Consider the following 19,656-nt stretch of genomic DNA (forward strand, 5'->3'; position numbering starts at 1 on the left):
GGCCACAAGTTCGGCCAAACAAAGAGTTTCCTCTTGACCACGCCAGCTGTTGTCTTCGTCGACGTGACGACCCCGTGACCTCTGGTAGAGGTGCTGCTTCGCTCATGTTCCGGTCGCCCCCGTCAGGCCGTGAACCCAGTCCGGGCCGCAACGAAGACATCGACGCCTACCCCGAGCAGCGAGCAAGCCGCAGGAAACAAGGACTACCTCCAGAATACGAGCCATTACTCGACAAGACCAGGAAGACCCCGACCATGACCAACACAACAGCGACAATGACGGCACCCATGCCGACTGCACCCGTGCTGATGATCCGTGACCTTTCACGGATCATCTGCTGAAGACACGGAAAGTTGGCTGGAAAAGTACGACCGCGTCACCATTTTTAACAAATGCACCGATGAAGACAAGTTAAGGCACGCCTACTTCGCCTGGAAAGACTTTGCCCAAACTTCGTTCGACCAAGAGCCAAGCCTCGCGACGTGGGATATTTTTCGCACAAGATTCCTTGCCACATTCACGAGTGTCGTCCGCAAGGAGGCCTGAAGCTCTGCTGTTAACCCTCGTGCAGCTTCCATACTAGAACGTGGTGCTGTACGCGGAAGAGATGAGCTGACTGTTCCGACACGCTGACCCAGCCATGCCCCAGGACAAGAAATTCCGGTTCTTCATGCGAGGGGTAAAGCAAGAGCTCTTCGCTGGGCTGATGCGGAACCCACCCTTGACAGTCCAGGAATTCACCTCAGAGGCAACGACGATTCAGAGGACGCTGGAATTGCGCAACCGCCAGTATAATCACCGATCGATTCAAGACAGCCCAGCAGTTCATGCCGTCAGCTCCGACGACCTGCGCGAAATGATCCGAACGATCGTGTGGGAAGAGCTACGCAAGCTGTTACCCTCACCACAGCCTGAAGTTGCGTCGATCGCTAACATCGTCCGAGAGAAAATCCCGCAGTCTCTGGGCACCCACGAGTCAGCGCCGCCGCAGCTGCAAGCAGTAACCTACGCTGCTGCAGCGTGACGCAACGCCCCCTCCTCACCCAAGTCAAGACGCAGCGCCGCCCCAGCAGTTCCGCCGCCAGGCACCACCGCCGCCCGCCACCATGGAGGAAGGAATACTAAGGAGAGGCCCTGACGTCACATTCGTCAAGCCTCCACATCGCAAACACCCGCATCGCCTCCTAGCGAAGGCGCAGAGAAACATTTCGCGATTTCCGTCGCGACGTTTGCAAGCGCATGCGCGCGTCAAGAAACTTTGCAGCCTTTTTTTGTTTGTTTTTCGCCGTGCAAGCGGCGTAGTCGATTCACGCGTGCTGCTCCTTCTGTGTGTTCGTTAGGAAAGCTTCGCAATGCCCAGCTGTTGCGTATACCCTGTGCAAATCGCGTGCACTGCGGGCAGTACCGGGTGTCACTTTTCATGTGTACGTATACGTTCGCTTCAGTACTGATCACTAATGCATGGTATTTGCATGCGGAGCTCTCGGATGTGCGCTCTGTTGCTTCTTACTCGTTGTGTCAACTCGGAACACACGTGAAATTTTGTTTTTGGCGTCTGACGCGCCGTACATACCATGCGCTGAAGGCATCCTACGTTTTAGAGGCTGTGTCGTTCAAACGAAAGGGCAATAAACTTTTTTCTTGTTATCGGACTACGTGATGTATGTATTGTGCGGTGTGCGCTCGTTGCGTGCTTGTGTTGTGTGCGCACTAGAATTACAAACTTTACGTGCACGATCGCGTATACAATACAGCGGTGTGTTCTTTTCGACGTGAAGTTACGTCAACTATAGGTTGGCGTTGCGCCGAATAGCTACTGCGCTCACTCCATATACACGAGAAAATAACCCCTAATCGGGCAATAGATCTGGAAATCGGGCTACGAGAAAGGAAAAGAAAGGCCTAACGCCCAGCAGATCGCGTAAGTCTCTGCGAGGTGAGTTCGAATACGGTGAGGCAGAGGCTGAATGTTTTTTATTACGGCACGTACCGGTACTTTCTGTGCTGTTGCACAAAACCGCTCCGCGAAGAATTTCAGCACGCAGCGCTCAGGCCTGCCACGCACGAACAGCCTGGTAAACGTCTGCTTGCAACATTTTACAGCGTTCGAACCGCACAATATGCGCTAAGTTTACGCCGGGACTACAAATCCGAGCAGAAGCGAAGCACCGCGGAGAGCACGCCGCGGGGCGTCTGCTGTTTTGTTTGCCCCATACCGGTTTGTTTGCCACATAAATCTGACGTCACTTCCGCCACACTTTTCGCAATGCATTCGGATACGATAGGGCCTCTCCTTAGTTTTTCCTTCCTCCATGCCCGCCACCGAGGTCATACCGCCCACCAGCCGGCCAAGCATAAACGCCGAGGAAGACGACGTTTGGCGCGCCCCCGGCCACCGCCCACTCTGCTACCATTGCGGAGAAGCTGGCCACACTTACCACCGCTGGCAGTACCGACAGATGGGACTGCGTGGGTTCGCCATCGAAGCGCCGCGTCTACAGCGAGGGGAAAGACCACGTGACATCGCCGACTACCTCGCGGGAACGAAATGGACGCCCCGATAACCTTCCCCTTCGCCGTCGCCAGGCCGCTACGTCTCTCCCCAACGCCGACCATACACTGGCCCAACTCGGGGCCGGTCACCTAGCCCGTATTCGGAAAACTGAGGACATCAACCGAAGGAGGCGCGGATGCTGTACGACGAAATACCGAAGATCCTCCGCCACTGACGACGACGCCACAACGAAACCTTCAGAACGCGACGCGAACCAGACAGAGTCCTGACGATGAAACCTCGCGGACCGAAGTAGACCTGACGACGCAACGTGGAAGCAGAGGAACAAACCGACGTAGCCATCACCCGACGCCACGACCTAACTGCAACGCAAGACGATGAACTAGCAACCTCGACATTCTTATCGGCGGTCACAATACCACAGCCCTCGTCGACACCGGAGCCGGCTATTCTGTCATCAGTGGACCATTCGCCACGAAGCTGAAGAAAGTTAGGACAACCTGGGAAGGCCCCGAAATCCGGACAACTGGAGGTCACCTCGTAACGCTGGAGGGAACCTGCACAGCGAGACTCACCATTAAAAACCGGATTTATCCCGCGAACTTCATAATGCTGCAGCGTTGCTCGAGAGATGTCATCCTTGGTATGGTCTTCTTAGCCCTTCATGGTGCAGTCATCGACCAAAGGTCCAAGTCGATAACACTGTCCACGGAAAAGGCACTACCGCCGCACACTCCTCCAAGAAAGCACGCCTTGAATGTGCTGGAAGACCAGGTCACCATTCTCCCTCGCTACATCGTCATCAATTCCGTCGGCACTCAGACATCAGCAGACCTGTAAGCCGTCGTTGCAGGCGACCAACACCGCTTGATTAACCGCAAGATTTGCGTCGCAAGAGGAGTAGCCGAGCTGCGGGCACGGATAGCAACAGTTATGCTCAAGAACTTCAGCAAGGAGTACAAGCACGTAGCAAACGTAGAAGCCAGCAATGATTTCGGGCTCACCGATTCTCCCGAGCCTACTCCGACAAATAAAGTGCCGCCACCAGCTTTTGACGTCAACTCCAGCCTTCGGAAGCACAAAAAAGAACAGCTCAAAACCCTGCTCTTGCAATACAAGTACTGCTTTTCGTCATCGTCAAGAATTCGGCAGACCCCCGTGGCAAAACATCGCATCATAACAGAGGAAAGTGCCAGACCACACCGTCAGAACCCGAACAGAGTTTCAACGCGAGAACGCGAGGCCGTGGAGAAACAGGTCGACGAAATGCTATGCGACGACATCATCCAGCCGTCGAAGAGTCCGTGGGCATCCCCGGTGGTGCTAGTGAAGAAAAAGGATGGGACTCTACGTTTTTGCGTCGATTGTCGTCGCCTGAACAAAGTCACGAAGAAGGACGTGTATGCCCTTCCCCGCATAGACGACACCCTAGATCGATTACACAACGCAAACTTTTCGTCGATGGACCTCAAGACCGGTTACTGGCAAATAGAAGTCGACGAGAGAAACCGAGAAAGGGCTGTCTTTATAACACTAGACGGCCTGTTCGAATTCAAGGTCATGCACTTTGGTCTTTGCTCGGCACCTGCGACTTTTTAACGGGTACTTTTAACTTTTAACGGGTACTCGTGTACTTGGACGACGTCGTTGTGTTTTCCTCAACTTTGACGAGCACCTTCGGCGCCTTGAAGTTGTACTTCAAGCAATCAAGACCTCCGGACTCGCACTGAAGCCTGAAAAGTGCTGCTTCGCGTACGAGGAGCTCTTGTTCTTGGGTCACGTGATCAGCAAGGATGGTGTTCGCCCGGACCCGCGGAAAACAGCTGCCATCGCTGACTTCCCGACGCCCACCGACAAGAAGGCCGTACGCCGTTTTCTCGGCTTGTGCGCCTATTACAGACGTTTCGTCTAGGAATTTTCACGGATCGCCGAGCCCACTGACGCAACTCACGAAGGCCGACGTCGAATTCAGGTGGGAAACGTCTGAAGTTCAAGCATTTTAAGAATTGAAAAGACGCCTGCAGACGCCTCCGATACTTGCGCATTTCAACGAATACGCCGATACGGAAATCCACACCGACGCAAGCAGCGTAGGACCCGGCGCCGTCCTTCTGCAGAAGACCGGCGGATTGGCGAGAGTCATTATATACGCTAGCCTGTCGATATCAAAGGCAGAAATCAACTACTTCACAACAGAAAAGGAGTGCCTGGCCATCGTCTGGGCTACATCGAAGTTTCGCCTCGACCTTTACGGCCGGCCCTTGAAAGTTGTGAGCAACCACCACGCCTTGTGTTGGCTAGCTAATTTGAAGTACCTTTCAGGTCGCCTCGCACGGTGGAGCCTGCCATTTCAAAAATTCGACATAACCGTCGTTTACAAGTCCGGAAGAAAACACTACGACGCTGACTGCCTGTCCCCTGCCCCGTCGACCCACCGCCGCAGGACGGCCAGGAGGATGACTGCTTCTTAAGAACCATAAGTGCCGACGACTTCGCCGAACTACAGCGAGCGGACCCAGAACTCAGGGGCCCTGTGGAATACCTCGAGGGCAAGAACCACCGTTGTTCCGAAGGTATTCACGCGAGGACTGACGTCGTCTTTCTTGCGCAACGGTGTTCTCCTTAAGAAGAACTTCTCGCCGTTTCGAGCCGACTCCCTTCTCGTAGTGCCCTCCACATTGTGACCAGAGGTCCTCCAGGCTCTTCACGACGACCCCACGTCTGGACACCTGGGTGTTTCTCGCACGCTTGCAAGAATACAGGGAAAGTACTACTGACCGCGCCTTGCCGCCGACGTAACTCGCTACGTCAAGACGTGCCGGGACTGACGGCGACGCAAGACACCGCCGACCGGCCAGCCGGAATTCTGCAGCCTATCGATTCCCCTCGACGGCCGTTCCAGCAAATTGGGATGGACTTACCGGGGCCGTTCCCGACGTCCAATACCGGAAACAAATGGATCATCGTAGCTACCGAGCTACCAGAGGCAGTGCCGTCGAGGTAGCGAAGTTCTTCGTTGAGAACATCATCCTGCGTCATGGCGCCCCAGAGGTCCTCATCACCGACAGATGTACGGCGTTTACTGCTGACCTAACTCAGGCAATACTGAGATACAGCCAAACAAGCCACCGCTGGACCACCGCCTAACACCCACAGACCAATGGCCTCACCGAGCGGCTAAACAAGACCATCGCCGACATGCTGGCCATGTATGTCGACGTCGAACACAAGATGTGGGATGCTATCCTTCAGTATGTGACCTTCGCATACCACACGGCCATACATGAAACGACGCAAATGACGCCGTACATGCTGGTCTACGCAAGGAGCCCGGCAACGACGCTCGACGAAATGCTACCAAGCGCCAACGACGAAGACGATCTCGACGTTGCCGCCTATTTGCAACGCGCCGAAGAAGCTCGACAGCTCGCCCGCCTGCGCATCAAGACCCAGCAGAGGTTCGACAGCCGTCACTATCCCAGTGTCACTATCACTATCCCAGTACCAACCCAGTGACCGTGCGAGGGTCTGGACACCGATACGCCGATGTGGGCTCAGTGAAGAATTTCTTCGGCGATACTTCAGGCCATACCAGGTGCTTCGACGTCTCGGCGCTCTTTACTACGATGTCGTCCCGGACAGCATTAAGAACTCCCAGCGACGCCGCGCACGACCTGAAGTCGTCCATGCCGTGCGCCTTAAGCCCTTTTTTGCGCGTTATCGAGCCTGGGGACTCTCCTTCTTCCTTTGTTATTGTAATTTATTTGTGTATGCACTTGTTTTTTTCCCCTTGCATGTACTGTTGCAAGCATCGGGAAGATGCTTTTTCAGAGAGGGGCAATGCCACGGCCACTTCTTGTTTTATTTTGATGTATTCGAGTTTGACTCGAATACATCAAAATACATCAGTATGACGAGTTTGAAGCAGTGTACGAGAAGCTTCGCGATCGTAGCAGATCGTTTTGTTATGATGGCGCGCCCCACGAGAATGTTCCAGCTTTGTCGAGAGGTAACGCCGCCACCAGCGATATCGCTGGAAAGTTCGATAGCGCCTGTATTAAAGCCGACGCGCTTGACCTCTTGTCAGTTGTTCGAAGGCCGACGCCCCGTTCGCCCTATCAGTGTACAGCGCGTATTGCTGTAATCTGAGTTTTCATTTCCCGGCCACACGTTCGGCCAAATAAAGTTTCCTCTTGACCACGCCAGCTCTTGTCTTCTTCGACGTCACGACCCCGTGACAGTATGATGCTTTTTGGACGGTACTACGTACATTCTTAGCCATCCCCTGGCTAGAATCCGCGCATGCAAGCAGGGAGTCTGGTAAGGTTACGGTCGCTGGTAGACAGTTCGTTAGGCGACTGCGCAGGGGGCTACCCAAGATAGCTGCCAAACTCTAAGTAACAAGATACCGCCGAGGTACGACTCAAGCTTACATGTGACATCATGACGTCTGCGTTCCGCCCTGTCTTTAGCGGCGCTAAAGCGCTTGAGAAATAAAAAAAAAATGCATTTTCGGCAATATGTCAACGTTTCACGGGTATTTTTCAGTACTATTCGTCACGGGCATCAGTGCAGCTACACACAAGGACTACAATAGCATACAAGTAAGCAAGACGCACAACTTGAACTCCCCAATAAAGCACTGCACGGGCCTGACCCGGGCTCTGAATGAATTCCGGGACCGGGCCTCTGCAGAATGAGCATAGCTGTTCAGCTCATCTCTTTATATCTCTCGTTCCCCAGCGTGGGGCCACCCTTCAATGTCATCTATAAAACTCCTTTTGAAGGCCTTCTCCTTGCAGTTTTCAACAGTGTATGTTATGCATGGCTTGCGCCGCGTTCTCTCTTTTTCCATACTGTCACGTTCAATACAAAGGTCCGTATAATGCAAGGCACGTATAGTGGTACATGCCTTCCTAACGATGTCGTACTGGTAAAGGTGGTCGTTGGACTACACGGGTAGGACCGACAGGAGGTGGACGAAGCGATTTCGATCTTTTTTCGGCTTTCGTTCCAGTGCGGTAACAAGGGCGCGAATAAGGTTCTCGATGCTTAAGCCCTAAGCATACGTACGCGTTACAACGCGTTAGCGCGTGGCGTGTAGACTCAGCGCCGCGCCCTCCGCCTATGCATGGAGACGCCGTACACAGGGTTGCAACGCGCACATGTGGTTAGGCCTTTATTCACTGGAAGCATATGGTTCGCGATAAAGGGACATCACCCGGCACGGAATTCCTAATGCCATTTTACAAGACCGATATTTCGCCAAGAGAATACACTTTTCCCCACGCCTTGTTTATTGGACCTGTGCTATTCCTGCACATTCTAACGCTGTTGCGGCAGTATCATGTTGCTTTTGCATTATATAGCTGAAGGGTCTAACACGTGCGTACCGCACATGACTTTCTTCGTCCCATTTTTTTTAAATGCGAGGCATTTCTTAGCGAACCCAAGACACTTTGAACGTTGCTATCTATCTATCTATCTATCTATCTATCTATCTATCTATCTATCTATCTATCTATCTATCTATCTATCTATCTATCTATCTATCTATCTATCTATCTATCTATCTATCTATCGTCTCAAGTTTAGTAAAGAGAATACTATGACTTAGACAGTCAAATGCTTTTGCTAGATCGATGAATACTGATCCTGCAAATAAACCCTCGTCAATGATATTTTTAGTTTACCGGTTAGATGAATGAGTACCAGATCAATAGAGAAACCATTGCGAAAGCCGTATTGACAAGCATACAGAATATTTAATTTAGCAAAGTACTTTGATAGGCGAACTCCAATGAACTTCTCGCGAACTTTACCAAAAAAGGGAAAATGCAAATGGGTCGGTAATTATGCAGCAATGTGCTGTAACCTTTTTTTTAAGAACTGGGATAACTTTACCTTTTGAGATTTTTTGTTCGACAAATAAATGCTTTGCCACTTTTACCTGGTGGCTTACAGCGTTACGTAGCTCTTTGTAACGGGCAATTAGCTTAGTAATAAACGGCTGAATTTTGTTTTTTTGTACAGGTTATCGCGCTTTCGTAAAACTGCTAGTAACGTTTGAGACATCCATGAATTATGGGAGAACGCTAAGGTTTTTGATATTTCTTTTTAGAAGTAAATTTTTGATTATGTGCTATGATCAAGGAAAAAAATGCGAAAATGCCTTCCGAGGATCACTATAAGATTTCATTGCAGACCAGTCTAAATTAGCTATAGCAGTTGTGAAGCTCTTTTTATCCAGAACATATTAAAATTGTGGGAGCGGACAAGGACGAGAGTTGTATTTGAAGCGTAAAACCACTGAATAATGATCAGTAATGTCAATGTCGAGAACTTTCACCTGTGGTGAAGTGAGTGAGTTGGAAAAAGCATGGTCAATCAGCGTCTCAGCACCATTGGGAACTTGCCGTGTAGGCACATAATTGAGGATTCATATCCGTAGCTTTCCAGTAGACTGGTGCAATTAACAATAGGTGAAGTGTCATTGAGTAAGTTACTGTAAATGTCACCCATTAAGATGACAGCTTTGTTCTCAACTGAAATGGTATGTCGGACTTGTTCAAGATTAAAGAAAAAAATCTACGAGTGAAGAAGATGGAGATCGGTAAATGCAGCCAAATATGAAATCTCTGTGATCAGTTGAAGGAGAGCAATTGGATATTTCAATCCAAACTGATTCGCAATGGGTTATACGTAAGTGCAAACCAAGTCGCCTCCTGTAGGACAGATCGGGAGATATATAAATGGCCTCACCACCATGACTGCTAGCTGATCTATTAAAGTATTCAGAGTTGTAATTTGGGACGCAATAAATATTTTTGTCATCATCTAATAACCAAGTTTCCATTATGGCAATAATTGAAACTTGGTTACTAAAGGAGGAAACAAGATGATCAATTTCATCGAAGTGTTTACGCAGGCTTCTAGCACTACAATGAATGATGGAATTATATCCACTTATGAACAAATTGACTTGGCCTGGTTCCAAAAGATCATCCATCTTGATGCGAAAAAGGGAATCAATGAACAGAAGGTAATACGCCTAGTCAATTTTGGTCAAATCAGAGTCGTTACGAATGCGAAAAACTCTGCTATTGGTAGTTTTTCTAGCTTTGATTTTAAAGTTGTCCGTCCAGAGAAGCATCCAGTTATTTTATTTCTTTAGTGTAAAGGCTTTCGAAAAGAGGGCTCTTTATCTCGGGTTCAGATGATCATTGACAAAGATGGGTGTGTTATAAATGCTAGAAAAACGAAGGCCACTAACGCAGAGCTTCGCCTTACGTGCTTTAGTGATGAAATCTGATTTCTTAGTTGTTGTTTTTTTATCATTCCACTGTTTAGGCACTCGATGAATAACGTCGAGATCACTAGGTGATATGGCACAACTAGCTTTCTTCCCAAACATTTCCATGATTGTACTGCGGTCTTCCCCTTGGGAGCTGGGAACGCCCTTGATCTCAACATTGTTGAGGCGCGGGCATTGTTCAAGTTCCTCAACCTTGCGGCTGAGAGTGATACTTGGTTTTAATTGCTTGTTCTCATTTACCAATGTGGCATTTGAATCACGTAGGTCCTCTACAAGTTCGATCAAGTGTTGAGCACTCGATTGTAGAGATTCAACTTCTTTTTTAATTCTACAACATCGATGCCCGTTTCTTTCATTTTCAGCAAGAACCTGCCGAAGACCTTCTCAGAAGCATCTTTAGTCAAGCTGTTAATTTTGGCCTCAAGCTCTTCAATTTTCTTTGAGAGTTAGCATAAGTCGGCATGTTGAATACTCTTGATCACAAAAGCAATTGCAGGAAAGGAAAAAGAACTAAGGAGAAAAAACAATGTAAACCACGGTTGTTATCTATCTATCTATCTATCTATCTATCTATCTATCTATCTATCTATCTATCTATCTATCTATCTATCTATCTATCTATCTATCTATCTATCTATCTATCTATCTATCCTATCTATCTATCTATCCGCCTAGGTCTGGGTGCTCTCGTGATCGCCTCCTTAACTTGGTATAGACCAAAATTGACATGCAAGGGCAAGAGGATTTGACGAATAGGACTGTCTGGTCATTTCACGAATAACGTGCAAATGCCATCACGTACGCGTTAAACCCCGGCCTTCAGACGCATGTGGTACATACCCGTTTAACACGGGCAACGGTGTGCGGATATGCGCCACATGAGATAGACAGTTTATGTCTGTGCTGGAACGGACGAGATCAGCCATTGGTAATTTAGATGCTAGACCGTTAAAAAACCAACACCGGCAGTGTTGACCCGTCGAATGCAAAGAAATAAATTTAGGATCCCAGCAGAAGTCGAACGCAAGCATTCTGCGTGGCCGTTAGCTATACTACAACAGCCACGCCAGGTCTAGAAACTGTTCTGAAAACACGCCCACTGCAGGCCTTATGTAGGTGCAACGTCGATTGTAGTTGTGATGCTGGCTGTCTAATTTTATAACGAAGCAGTAAACACTACATATGTACTCCAACAATAAAGGCGTCATGTCGTGTTGACGTCTGTACTTCCAGTGTTGGCTCCGCTTCCATAGCAGTCTAATACACATTACATTTGTATTACTATACGCAGGCATTGTTGAACGCCGGCGGAATGCGCTAACGGAAGTTACGTACGATATTCACATCATTGCACCGTAATGTGCACTTCGTTTCGATCATACGGACTTATGTGCTCTACCTTGAGTGCTGACGTTACGTAAGACCATAAGCTACCCTTTAACCGCCAGCGTTGTTGATGTGCCTGATAAGCCCGCCATGTGCACACAACTACTACACTTACAAAAACACGTCGAACCACCTCGTAACTGAAAGCCAAAAAATGCAGGATAGAACTATTCGCCGACTCCTTCGCATTAACCCGATTCGCAGAAGACGTGGGATCTGCCGATTGTTTCTTGTTTACTTTATAAGTAAATTCTAAAGCTACGCAGGCATTACAGGTCTAAATCTTGTTTTCTTTTGTGAGGTAGCCTATTCGATCAGCATGAGTTGATACAATACCGTGTAACAAAATTCTATATTTCAGAATCGGAGTGCAGATTTTAGTCATTCCGGTCATAGGTGTCGATATTTTGTTGGAATCCTGTCACCAAATTTCCTTCAGAAATGACCCATATATGAGATATGGAAAATGTCTTTCAAATGGCGACGCTACCTAACATTTGGTACAACCTCCTTCCGCCATCGCCTATTCCCGCTCCTACCTTCGTCACTGTCCTAGCCCTGGCGGGATAAATTTTCGTGAATGTGGCTCCTTAGCTGAGCAGACCTTGAGACCCCTGATATTCACAATGCCCACGAACTATAGGTGGCGCGCTGTGCATTTCAAGATGGTGCCCGGAAGAGGGTGAACACGTTTGTTAGCATAGGAACCGATATGACGTGCGGACGTACGGCCTGCGCCGCTTTCACTGGATGAGGTCATGAACTGCACTGAAATATATATGAGGCTAGCTCAAACCATGGAAAGTGCGAAATGCTCGCTACCTCATTATTTACCGCTGTGTGAGAGGTTACACTTCGGCTCCGTTACAGCGCAACGATGATTCACTACATCCTGTGCACGCTACAGAAAACGTACGAACTGAACGGCACTCCAAGTATACGTACCCTGCCAAACTGTCGGTTTTTCCGTAGTAAGAGGCCGCTAACGAGCAGCGCCATCATTGCTGCACAGGACCGCAAGTTTAGCGTGCTATGGTTTCTACGCATGTTGCTCCGTCGTTATTATTTGTGCGGTGAGGAACGCGGAGTGCACAGTTCATTTCTCTCGGGTGTTACAGGTTTGATGAGCACCTCGAAACGTCGAAGAATTCCGACGTTTCTCAACGTCGAAGAATTTCTGAGCAATGACGCCGTTCGGATGGTAATGGTTGAGTTCATATGGCAACTCAGCGGCGCGGTTTCTGGACGCAATTGCACGTTTCTCTTCCGCTCGTCGAGCTTGTTGGCAGCATACAAAAGATGCGCTACGTAGATCGCATCACAAAAAGTATGCTTTTATTTTGATCTCAACACTACCCTACATCGAGTACAGCCAAAGTGACTTAGATTCTCAAAAGCTTGCCGTACAGATAGTTAAATAGCAAAGCACGCTAAAGAGAATCGCTGCTGCAGCTTCTTCATCGACGCTGTCGGTATCGGTGCTTTCAAAGCCCTCAATATCCCGTGAAAAATCCTGGTCGTCAAGGCGCACGGTCTCTTTGAACATCACTGCCAAATCAATCTAAAGAATTTCCTTTCGATGAGAGCTACCTCACCGCCTCGCCTTCCCCGCGTTCTGCTCTCAGACAATACTATGCTAGCAGTGCGCTGCCACCTATCAACAATGTAACAAACGTGCAGTGCTGCGCTTGCTCTGAAAGCAACACACGGGTTAACTGGACGACGTCGAGAACGGGGCTACCGATCAAATTTGGCCAGCTGGGGTCCACTGACGTGGATATACATATATTGCATTGATCACTCAATCACGTTTATTCTCCGTCGGAATGCGTCAGCTGAGGACACGATTGAGACAGCAACGCGGCCGGTACTCGGTCGTAGTTCACAATAGCCGTGGAGCTAGCAGAGCCCCGAATGACTGAATGGTCGTTCGCAAGATTCATGCAGCTCTTTTCTGACAAAATGTTAGGCGCCTTAGTTTAGTGTATCACCTATTTGTTTCGAAGGCCTTAATATTATTCAGCTGGAGATGAGGATATCGCGAGCTCACGCGACACGCCGCGTATGATGCATGGATTTCATACACTACAAAAACACCAACGGATATCGAAATAGCACGCGTTTTGACATGAAAGGACAGATATCAATACTTCACTAATCTGCGTGGCCACAGAAAACCGCGGAGCTGAAATGAGTACGCTGTGTGCCATCATTGGCAACACGACTTGCCCAGGGGCTAAACCACATATTTTCGCGAAGACTTCGCGCCTCGCAAGAAACAATAAAATTTATCTTGTCACGGACGGCCCGGTTTGTTCACGAGTTCACGAAACATGCAAAACGTAGTGTTTCTTTCCAAGCAACGCGTTGACAATCTGGCTAGCACAGCCTAACTAGGGAGCGGCTGCCGGTTCCCGTCTGCTAACCCTCCTCCTGACATCCGCTTGGTGGCGTGACAGTCTACGGTAATTGCGGATAGTGGAACATGAAAAAGCTCAAACGTTAACAATGTGGCACACGAAACTGGCTGTCCATGTCCAACTCGCGTCACATGACTACTGGGAACCATGACGGAGCACCGCGAAAAGAATGTCCCTTTATTAGGATTCCATGTATCATGACTCCGTGCAGTCCTTTCCTTTTAGAGTGAGGCTCTAACTTTCAACAAAGTTTCCCCGCTTTAGAGCTCTGTGATTGCTCTTGCGATGACGTGTTATAGGTATAAATTTATTATATCACATTTATTAGTGCAATTACAAAATAACACTTCGGATATAGGGTAATAACATATCCAATAACATAACATAACAGAGTAGGGAGGTGTTAACGATATTATTGCCGGGTCTATTTGCTTTTAGCTCGCTCGTTTTATATGAGTCAAGTAACACCACATGCAGCAGCAAAAGAAGTTCATTACTCGTCTGTCCAAATACCTTTCTCCAAATAGCTTCTCCAAATAGCTTTCCAGGCATAAAAAAGCGGGTTTTCAAGCTAAAATGTTAAACATATATCCATGCACAATGTATGTGGAATATACCTAAATGTACACCAAAGAGAGAAATATGTTTTATATTATCAGTAAATTACAGTTTTACAATTCCAAAATCTCCACACTCGCCCCGACAAGACTCTTGGTTTTGGTAAACGCGAAAACGAGGAAAAAGAAAATGTGGGTATACCTTGAAATTCGCGCAGCAGGCGCCGTGAAATCATAGATTCTGAGGGCGTCTACTGGGGCCGACGTAGCTACTAATTCGTAAAAATGAAATATACGGACGGGCCATAGACTTAACATGCCAAGTTTCAGGAAATTCCCTTGAGCCAATGTCCCCAAATACGACAAATTGAGTTTGAAAGCGGTTACGTCACGCGAAAAGATTTCAGCGCGGAATTTAAAAATAGAAGATTGACCTTGATTTTCTTCCCTATTCATTAACTTATGGTGGTGATACGAATGATATTCCAGTTCTCAGATTACACTTTATCAGTCTAAACTGATTGAGTATTTCCCTTTAGTGTCCCTTTAAGAACTGAGCAGAGTCCAAGATTGGACCGACCCTACGCCCAAGTCTTCAGGCCCGAGCCCGGCCCGGATCTGCCATGAAAAGCACTCTACCCGGCCCGTCCCGGCAAACAGGCCAGGCCAGGCGCAGGTTTGAGCGTAGCCCCGAGCCCGTGCAGTGCTCTACTTATAATATGCGCCGAAATGAGAAGCCATAACCACTGCACTACAGCACCACCATATTGTCGCCTACTCTTCGGAATGCTTCACATGTATCAAGTAGTTTATAAACATTCGGAGGAAATTGGCACTTGTCTTCGACCACTGCTGTGTATATGCGGTAGCAACTGGTTCGTACTTAACATGTTGGGCGTCGCGGAGACCGCAGTAGAACTTCACCTCCGACTATCTTTGGCCTGTGTTGCACACGACGTGCCACAAAAAAGAACCTACAATAAGCTGATTCAATATACTTCTAGACTTCAACCAAAATCTTTATTTTGTGCAAGTTTCTTGATCAACTAAAAAAATGATTATTGAGAAAACAGTGAAGTGAGTGTTTGGCCGGAACTGCTCGGAAGACAAAAAGAAGGTTGTCACTCATCACTCGTGCTACTAGAAATTGTGAAGCCTTTAATACAATGCGAATATTCTCTTAAGATAGCGACGCATAGAAGGGTGAAGGGAAAAGGAGGCAGAGTTACTACTTGAGTACGCACGAACCATGAACTTCAATTGTAGTCTGGCCGGTTAAAGTTTATTCACGGTCGCAGCTCTTTATTTTTACACATGTACGCACACAGAAAGATACAATGAAGGCACATGTGAACAATCGGATCCCACACAAAGGCGCACAGACACAGGTGTATGTGTCCGTATGTATGCAAGTGCTATATATGAATTTCTTCTATTATTTTTAGAGTAAATCTGTAATATCGAAGCTATACGGATGCTTTTCTTTCTTCCACCAGCACATAATGTATCCTGAGTGGAACTTATCAATAGTATTCAGTGACATTTTAAAAGCTTTGATATGACTGTTGTGTTTGAAGGGCTGCTTTAGCACATGTGCATTACGCTTATGGTTCAATTTCCACCGCAGAAGTTTTGAAAAATGTTGATTCAGAGCAGTTACCCATCTTCTTTTTTTGATCCGTGCATCTTTACTTATAGCTAATATTTCAGCTATTTTCCGGAACTGTCGATAGCCGCACTGTAATTGTGAGACCTCCCAATGTATTTTCGAGTACTAAGTTAAAAAAAAAAAGGAACGCAGCATTTATCAAAAAAAAAAACAAAGATACCGTCAATAGAGAGAATAAAAAGAGCTATTCCAAAGTTGAAGCTAACACTTGAAACAAAGCGGACCAAAGATGACTGGTAAACGAATAGTCGCATGAAAGAATATCAAGTACTATCCAAGAATGCCTCTGTAACAAAGTTGCCAACTCATAAATGGTACTACAGCTGAACACTTCTACAATAACGAAAACTTCTCATATATATTTATTTCTTCAGGGGGGGAAGCTCTATTGCTATAGAAGCTATATGGACACTCCCGGCACTTTTTTGCCGTTGACGTTGGTGTCCGTGCCGCCGTGAGTTTCCGTATAAGAATCTATCGATAACATCGCCCGGTGCAGTCGTATGTGCGAAGTAGGTAAAGGCTGCAAATGATCGCTGCTCAAGACAAAGGTAAGCACGCCAGCCGTATCCGCGCGAAAGGCGCACGAAGCGGTCCCACAGCGGGAGCTACGTTACTCCGGCAGGAACGTCGTACATTGACCGGCCTGGCATTGTCGCGCGCGCCGTATCATGAAAGGAACGAGAGGATGACTCCGATGCGGCCGCGTTTCTTTTCGACAGCACTCTGTTGAGTTACACCAGGTAGCATGCAAAAGAAGTCAGCTTCTAGCCATACATCGTATAGCACTATAATTTCCAGCCAACGCAATAATTGGTTTTCCCAAGCGGTAGAATGGCGACTTCTTTATGTTTTGGAAGTTAGAAAGCTAGTACGCTCGAAAACAGACGCGGGATGAGTTCTGATACAGTACTCGTTCCTAATGAGAGCAGCATTTTGGGCAAGTTGGTGACTCATAACTTCATGACGACTGCGCAACCAAATAACACGGACGATAAAGAAGACACACCCAGACACACACACCCCACCCTGCGCTGGGTTTTTCCTGAAGCTGGTTTCTTGTTGCACATCGTCAGATTATATGTGTGGTTTTGGTTGCTGGCTTTAATCTCTGGTTACTGGGAAAAGCGCGAGTCAGTTATGATATTACGCATCAAATTTACTCGAGCGATCACTCTTCGTAAAAGTCAATTGATGCTCATTTTTATTGATTAGAAGGACTTGTTGCTGGGTGAGTTCGTGCATCTTAAAACAAAAGGGATAGCTGCGCTACCTTACACACATGTGCGAAGACACACACACACAGGCGCAGACTTGCACTTTATGTGCGGCCTTTCGCCTCCGTGCCTATTTCGGTGGCCGCCGAGAAAAGCCGACTTCTTGGTCTGTCCGAAAATAATGTCATTCACAAAGTAAACTCTACATACCGAACAGGAGGGGTGGGGGCACTGCATCAGTGAAGAAGTCATCGAGCTCTTCATAACTGTTGGAGCTTTGGGGGAACAAATGGTCGCGGCCAACCCGTCATTTGGCCACTTCAGAAGCGGAACTTTAGAGAATCTTAAAGCGCCTAAAGCGATAAACTGATAGTCTAACACCATCACATCGCGACACGCGAAGCTATCCGCCGACGTAAGTTTTGTTAGGATCAGGGTGTAGGAAATAAATATTTTCGTTTCGGTTTTAGTTTCGTTCCACAACAAAAAGTTCCGTTCCGTTTCTGTTCCGGATCGAAAAAAAATGTTCCCTAACGGTTTGTAACGGTTTTTTTTATGCAAAAATTTGAAGTAACGGTAATCATAAAAAAACATTGTATTTTTGATGTAATTGCTTGCCCTCCTCAGAAGGAAGTGGGACAAGGGTAACACACGTTCTTCAGAGGAGAGGAAGTAACTGTACCACGAATTCCTACCCACTTGCACAAATCCAGTATTAATTTCAAAGTCATAGCATTTATTTTCTCAAAAGACAAATACGAATTTATTTAGTGGGCTCAATGATTTGTGTCAAGGGAGTGTGCACGATCTCAGAAGCAGCACGTCATTGAGTGTACTCTCTGATGTGCGAGACTGCTGACCTGATAAAAAGATAGCCAGGCCTTCGCAGTTCATACAACACAGTCACAGCGAAAGCTGGAACAGCGGACTTTCTAGAGCCCATTGTAGAGTCTCTTGGGGCAACTAACACAAGTACACATGCAAGGTAACCACTACGCCATAAACCATCGCAATTTTTCTGAAGTAGCGAAGTTCCAACTATGCCACTTTTCGTCATTCTTCGGAGAATCGTGGTACCCGCTACACATCTGTAAGGCATTATGTGTACTTTGTGCTGTGGCTGATGATGATGAAGTATTATGGCTAGGCACTTTGCAGTGGGTGGGAAGCAGTGTTGCGGAATGGGCGCCTCCTTTACATACCAGTTCCATTCCGCGAAATTAGAACAATTCCGTTCCTTTCAATTCCTCGGAATGAAAAACCTTAGCCCATTTGGAATGGCCGGGCACCTCGATTCCATTCCTGCACTTCTTCAACGTAGGAAAGCCAACTTGATAGCTTTATCGAATTAAGAATGAACATCCCATAAAGCTGATGTCATCAGATGCATTAATAACTGCAAAAGTACGCAAAACAGGTTGTCAAGGTCGAGGGATAGTAGCTTGGTGACATCTCTCGTGCAATACTACCACCCTACTAATTCCTATAGGGGCAGTTCTCCCGCTACCTATAGTATTTGCATGGTCAGCATGTTTGAACCAATGGTGGTGTTTTAATATTATTTAAGCTTAGATGTGTTAATGCTAAAATGACGACATGGCGTATTTTTTGCTGACAAAGTAGTATTCAATAAGACTAAGCAGTTTTGCCACGCGTCTGGAGCGGTCGGGAATATGGAGAAAACTAAGATTTGGTTAATGGCGAAGAAAGAAGAAAACCCTCTAGATCTGCTGGTATTAGCTGGAACAGTGCACTGATCGGGCACCTTGTGCCTTTGCATAGAATACGGAACGCTGGGCCGCACTGCTCGTCAGCACTTACGCTTGTAGAGCGCACCTCGCAAGCATGGATGGGGTGAGGAGAACTTTCTGTGTTCGCCTGTGTGCAAGTATGCAACGTCTTCCTTGTCGCAAAGGTTATTTACGCGTGTCAGGTACTAAACTGCTCGTGAGATAAAGATCAGGCTGTGCATAGAGTATTCGCCACTTTCGCCTGGGGTATCAATGGGAACCAATGCGCCGAAATAATTTGTTTTCTCGCTTGTGTATCTGTCGAGATATAGTATTTGCCTGTTTACTAACTTATGCCTCGGTAGGCGCGTTGCTTATAAATGTACCGCGCTTGTAATTAGCCAAGCCATTTTAAAAATACTGCTTTATAGTTAATTTCGAGGCTCTGACTTACTAATGATTGAAGTTTGAAAAACAGGACGTAGACGACAACGTGCTCTATTTTCGGAAAAAGACGTAATTCCACTCCCATTCCATTCCGTGCAAAAGGCGCTTAATTCCATTCCCATTTCATTCTTCCAAGCATTGTCCCCCACTCGATTACGGGGTCGCTAAAATGTGGAGTAATTCCGGAGTCATTCCAATTCTGGTGGGGCAACTCTGCAACACTGAAGGGAAGCATTAAAGCACACACTCTTTGCGCTATTAGCGTTGTGTGATGACTGGATGTTATTTTCCTTTTCTGCCACGCTATATTACATATGTTAACGCGATTCCTTGTCCTACATGACGCCTGTATTGAGCATATTTGCGAAGGAGTTACAAGCACCAGCGTGGCACTCTGGTG

The sequence above is a fragment of the Rhipicephalus sanguineus genome, chromosome 11 (genome assembly GCF_013339695.2).
Source record: "Rhipicephalus sanguineus isolate Rsan-2018 chromosome 11, BIME_Rsan_1.4, whole genome shotgun sequence".
Lineage (NCBI taxonomy): Eukaryota > Metazoa > Arthropoda > Arachnida > Ixodida > Ixodidae > Rhipicephalus > Rhipicephalus sanguineus.